Below are 6,681 nucleotides of genomic sequence, written 5' to 3'. Positions count from 1 at the left end.
GCAATGCTGCAAAAAATTTTAACATTTTATCAACTATCGTTTTGTCAGCATGAGCATTCTACAATTAATTATTTTAAGAATTTAATAAAATAATTTTAGATCTACGCAAATTTTTAAATATTTCAGCAAAACTGTTCTTTCCGTGCAATTATAATCGCAAATACTAAAAACTTTTCTTTTAGTGTAAATATATCAGATTGATCGGAACTGACCGGAATTTTGTAATATGCTTATCATGATATATGTTACATTCATATCGATTATCTATATATATATTATCTATATATATATATATATATATATATATATATATATATATATATATATATGACAATATGATATTTTGCTCAATATGATACTGTGATAAAACTGAATACAGGGTGCGTCACCAAAATCCGGACGAATTTCAATTAAAATTTTCTGCTTTATTGTACCTCCACTAGAGATTGTTGTTGGCGTCCGAGAAAGCCTGATGCTTCTAAAAAAACGGTCATATTCTCAATATGGCGATGTTGAAACCAAGTGCGGAGTACAATCGAAGAGCCGCGATTATCGAAGCTCTTCGCGTTCAACAACGAAAATAATTCGGATAATAATTCTTTGAGAATAATTCTTTGGATACCCGAAATCAATCGTTTATGACGTTGTGGCAAAATATATGGCTTTAGAACAATCCAACGAAGGTTTCCAGTACGCCAGCGAGAGTCACTCGAAGACCCCCGCAGTCGTTGAAAAGGTTCAAGCGCTGATTTCGGATGACTTAGAGCAATCGTTGCAAAAATTAGCATCGATTGTTGGTGTAAGCGAACCAACAATGTGTCGAATTACCGAGGAGGACCTTCGATACAAATCGTATACATTAAAGATACGACAGATGCTCTCTGCAGAGGCTACCAGGACAGGCCGAGTTGCTCGCTTCGGCTCCCATTCTGACCTTCCAACAGCCCAGATTTAAATCCCTTGGACTACTACGTATGGAGCGTAGTTGAAAGGGTCAAACAAGTCTCGGCATCCGAATGTGATGTCATTAAGGACCGCTATTGAGGCAACATTCGTTAGCATGGACAGCGCTACATTACAGCGTGTGTGCGAACACTTTAGACCGAGAATAGAGGCCATTCAAACTAATGGGGAATATAGTATATCGAATAATTGTGCTCTATAAGGATCCCTCAAGTGCCATGTAAAAGGATTTTTGTAATATTTAATTTTTCATTAAAAACATTTTATATTAAAAAATTGTTCGATTTGTCCGGATTTTGGTGACGCATCCTGTATACAACATACATCTATACAATGTCGCTCATTTGCTACAATGATAATGCTAAAAAATCGTCATGTTTTTATATTAATATTTACTAATTATATATTATATTATATAATTGTTATATTAGTTACTTACAGAAAAAGCACAAAAATTTAAAGAAAAAAAGAACAAACATACTTTAAACAGACTTTTCTTTCTCTACAATCATTATCCTAAAATTGCATTTCAAAATTATTCAAAACATTGAAATTCAATTTCTGAGAAGCTTTGTTTTTTGAGTTGTGTCATTGTTGCATAACAAAGCGATAAGTATATATATATAAATTTTTAATAATATTGATCGGCTCGAGTAAACGATTGCGAGATGAAATATCGCGAAAGAATTAACTGTAATCGGTATTCGCTCCCCAAAGTATCCTTAACTAGTATTTGCAACTCCAGTGTACTTTAAATTAATGTATCTTTTTTTTAATTAACATAATTTAAAGATTCTTTTTCATTTTGAATGTCAAAATCCGAGGAATAAAATTATGTCAAGGCTGCAAAAGAAACATTTGTTATAAATAATAATTTTTCACAGCGTAGTTGAAGAAACGAGTACACTGGACTCGTAAACACCGATTAGGATTAAGATCGAGATTATCACAAAACCATGATATAAAATCACGACTCTCTCGCTTCGTGCGCAAGAGCTCGCGAGGAAGCGGCGCGCGCGGCGCCGAAAAATCGGGTCGGTGCTTACTTTTTCTGCGACTTTCGGCCAAAACTTTCGACGCCACGCCGACGTCCTAGTCTGTCTGAATTCATTGGGTCAACGATCCCTATTCGCCCCGATTTCACCGGTTTCGCCTAAAAAACGCGCATGCATCTTTTTAATCCGATTCTTGATTATATTATCGACGGCGATTTTTGAATTATCACGAAAACCATAAGTAAAAAACGAAACCCAATACCACCTTCGTCCTTCTCCTCCACCGCTGTTCTCCTTACTTGAGTGGGGGAGCACGATCCACATCTCCCAGTAACACTATCTGCTATTCTCGCAGTTGCGCGCACGCGAGGGAGAAAAAAAAAAGGGAAACCGCGAATCAGCGACTTGATGAATCGCGTCTTTTTTCCGTTCATTGTTTCTAATTAGTAAAGGTAAAAAACATGTCTAGAAATTCACTCACCGTTCAAGGACGCACCCGTGACATCTGTACGACACTCTGCTTCGGAAACTCCAGTTCTCCAGTTCTCCAATTCTCTTCTCATCGATGAACGATAAACGCGCAGGGATGCCGCGGAAAGCGAAAACCTCTCCAGAATCGCAACTTACACTTCAAGTCACCACGTAAAACCGTGACAAATACACCCTGCACACACTTGTTTACTTGCCGTCGCGGCGTCTTCTGGATCTGCCCGCGCCGTGCGTCGTGCGCCGACAGGTTGACTGTAGTCCACTATCGGACCGCCGGAGGCGAAGGGCCACGCGACACACGCCGCGTCGCGTCGCGTCGCGTCGCGCCGTCCCGTGCCGCGCCGCGTCGCACCGCGCCGCACCGGGATTATCGCTTCGCGGAGCGAAAAAGAATTGCGAAAAGGAATCAATCTCGAAGAGAGATGGTCGGTTTCCCGATGTTATTTGCGCTCTGCGACTCGTGCTGCCGTCAGCACGTGGTCTCACTGTGTAACGAAATTAACGTAATTCCCGGAACGTCTGACGGAACGTGTGAAACGAACGAGAGAGAGAGAATCCGTTCGCGCGTCTCACGTGCCTGTAATCGCGCGTTCGACTGAACGGTCGAACAGTCCCGGAGTCTCCTCCGTCGGGTCTTCTCGCTCTTCCTGCTCGCGCCTTCCGTCGCGCGCACGCCGACCAATCGCCGCTCTCCGTCCCGCGCCCACGACGAGGGCATGCCGCTCTCGTTTCTCGTGCGCCGCCACCGCCGCGCACGAGACGGCGAGTTCGTTCCCTCCCCCCCTCTCTCTCTCCCCCTCCTCCCCTCCCCTATCTCTCTCTGCTTCTTTACCTATCTTCCTATGTCGCCTCTTCTTTTCTCATTTTCACATACGATAAATGCTAGAAGAGCATTTCTTAGGTGTATTTTGATTTAAGAGTATCAAAAAGGCACAATATATATCGATGCGTCGCATCGTTAACGAGCATGCCGACCAAGACGATGTGAGATGATTCCTGTAACAGAAAATTAGAAAAGCATGATACGAGTTAAATAACAAGCTCTTTAAGGTGCTACTAATATTCTATCGACGAGTTAGAGAGATGGCGTAGTGTTCAGTGTTAAAAAACTCATATTATAAACTACTCCAGAATGTTCAAAAGCATTTTTTCATCATTAATTTATTTGCTGGAAAAAACTTAGATATTCGAAGTACATTTATGTTCTTTAACTAGAGACAAACAAAATTTGTTTAACATTTTTAGCAATTGTTTAGCAATTTTGTTTAACATTTCATCTTGTTACTGATTGATTTACTGTTATTTTTTATAAAGCATCATTTTCTTGTAGCTTTCCTTCTCGTTTTCTAAAAATTATAAATTTTGGAAAAACGCATTTTGAAAATCTGCTCCTCATATATAGAAATATTATTCCAACATTCAACTTTGACCGCAATTGACACTTCTCTTATTTAATTAATTAATTAATATATAAGTACATAGCAAAATAATGTTCTCTTTTTCAGAACATAGAACTGATTGTGAGATTTTTTATTCCATGCACGTCATCAAAATTGATATTTTTTTTTTAATTTTGCAAGATTCATTTCAAATTGGCACTGTTTGTATTATAATAGAATTTTTATATTATAATAGAATTTTTACATAGAAACATGATTTAAAGCATTCGAATCTTCAAACATCGCTTCGTAATCATTTTTTTGCAGAGATACATAAACTTTAAACTTTAACCTTTTTAAACGTTAATTCTAAATGATCCTTTAACTTTAAGATAGAATAACTTCATCGAAAATGATCATAACTAGATTTTTCAGAAAGTATTTTGAAGGTTGAAATCTCTACTTTCGAAATCGGTAATTGATATTTCAATCCGACTTTTTACGAACACAAATGATATGGATATCTGTCAAAAATTTGAAAATTTTCTACAAATTTTACAAAGATCTATGACGTGAAATAAAAATCACATAAATACAATTTACAGCAGTCGAAAGAATGAACTTTTGCCTTTAATTTGCTTTCTTATTGATCATTGTACGATTTTTTTTCATTGAATTATTCAATGTTGAAGGAAAAGTGATCGTTCTTTCTTCAACGTTCAATAACTCGGCAAAAAAAATTGTAAAACGCTCAATAAAAAAATAAAGTAAAGATTCACTCTTTCGACTGCTGTAAACCGCATTTTTGTGTGATTTTTATTTCACGCCATAGACCTTTGTAAAATTTGTAAATAATTTTTAGATTTTATGGATATCAATATACCATTTGTATAGTTTTGTAAAAGATCAGTCAGATTAAAATATCGATATTATGAATTATTAATTTCAATTATTATTATTATTATTATTATTTTATTATTAATTTCAAAAGTAAAGATTTTAAGCTTTCAAATGCTTTTCTGATTTTTTTGTTTGCGATGATTTTTCACCGAGGTATGGTGTTCTGAATATTATTAGGTGTTGGAATTAATTCGTAGCGTTTTTTAATGAAAGAATGTTATTTATTTCACATGAGCATTAAAAAATACATTAATGAAAGTACTTCCCATCACTTGTAAAACGCTACGAATTAATTCCAACACCTAATACACAATTTTATGCGTGTTCGAAAGTGTTTCCTATTTTTTGGTGAGTAGTATATTTTAAAACATAAATTCTAAAAAAAATGAATAAAATGTGTTAATTTAACATATTATAAATGCTAATTTTTTTGAAGAAAAAGTATACTTGCACAATTTGCTCATAAATTACATCAGTATTGTATTTTTGTGTTGATATTTTTATACATAATATTTGTGTTATTAATATATTTATTTTGTATTAAATTATTAACAAAAATTTGAGTGGATCATTTGGGAGACGTGAAATTTAACAGAAATTTTCCCCAACTGTGTATAATACTGTCATTTATAAAATAGCATCATTATAGCAGCTTAACATTAAGCTTAACTATTGTATAAACATATCGCATGGTAAAAATATAATTTTTAGTTTTTTTTTAATTATAGAATTATGATACAATGCATACAATATAACGAAATTGTTTGGTATCTTTTACTATAATATAATAGCATAATAAAATAACATGGTTAGATGCTCCATTTTTATAGTTCTTATTTCTGTTTATATAATTACAACTTCTATCCTATATTTTATTGTTACTGCTATAATGTTAGTAATAATTATACACAATAGTTCCATATACTAAGAAAATATATAGTTGGTACTGAAAATGATACTATATAAAGATATAAATATAGTGTAAAATGTTAAACGAAAGACCTCGAGTTCGCTGCACACAGTGCACATTGCACTTGATCTCTCCATCTCTTTGTTTCCTTTCTCTTTCACACTATTCGCTTGCGTTTATGTCTTTTCACTCACACGCCCATCTACTTTTTCCTACTTTCTTTACCGTGAACTTACGTAATCGCCGGTCGCTTCATTGAAACACTATTACGTGCTTTCAAGTCCCTGTGGCTTTGATTCGAAACTTCTCGCAGTTATCCAATCCGATTCACTCACTTTTCAATTGTTTCACATGATTTTCTCTCTCTCTCTCTCTCTCTCTCTCTCTCTCTCTCTCTCTCTCTCTCTCTCTCTCTCTCTCTAAAAGTATAGGTGAAAGAATGATGATAGGAGTTGTATTTTTAGATTTAAGAAGAGCATTTGAGTTATTGGATAGAAACATTTTGATACATAAAATGGAGTGGTATGGATTAAAAGAGATAGCTGGTACTTAACTGTGTTGGTTTAAGAGTTATTTGGAAAACAGAACACAAAGAGTAAACTTAATGGAATTTTGTCAGAACTTGTTGCAGTGAAGATGGGAATTCCACAGGGGTCAATATTAAGACCTTTATTGTTTTTGCTCTATATAAATAATGAGTTAAGTGTGGTAATTGTGAGATTAGATTATTTGCAGATGATGCACTAATATATATAATAAGTTATTCGAGCCAAGAAATAAATGATAATCTTTATTAATGAGCAGAGATGGGAAAAATTAAGAGATAGTTGAAAATTAATAGATTGCAATTAAATATAAACAAAATCAAAGTTATATTAGTCAGATGCATAAGTAAAAAAGTATTGGAAAGCAACATGAAAGTAATATTAGAAAAAACAGAATTGGAAGTAGTTAATGAAATTAAATATTTAGGTCTTATAATAGATAAAAATCTTAACTTTGCAGCACATGTTAATTATCTTGGGAAAAAAATAGGGTCAAAATT

The 6,681-nt window shown here is 34.6% G+C and overlaps 1 pseudogene; it reads right to left on the bottom strand.

The window, feature by feature from the left end:
• Nucleotides 1–3,537: 3,537 nt before the first annotated feature.
• LOC147906480 (small nucleolar RNA SNORD36) lies at nt 3,538–3,609 on the bottom strand (annotated as a pseudogene).
• Between the last annotated feature and the right edge of the window lie 3,072 nt (nt 3,610–6,681).

This window comes from Acromyrmex echinatior, unplaced genomic scaffold, assembly GCF_024713525.1.
Source record: "Acromyrmex echinatior isolate Ae372 unplaced genomic scaffold, ASM2471352v2 Scaffold28, whole genome shotgun sequence".
In the NCBI taxonomy this organism is placed as follows: Eukaryota; Metazoa; Arthropoda; class Insecta; order Hymenoptera; family Formicidae; genus Acromyrmex; species Acromyrmex echinatior.
The sequence above is the reverse complement of the archived record's forward strand: the minus strand, read 5'-3'. Positions and strand labels throughout refer to the sequence as shown.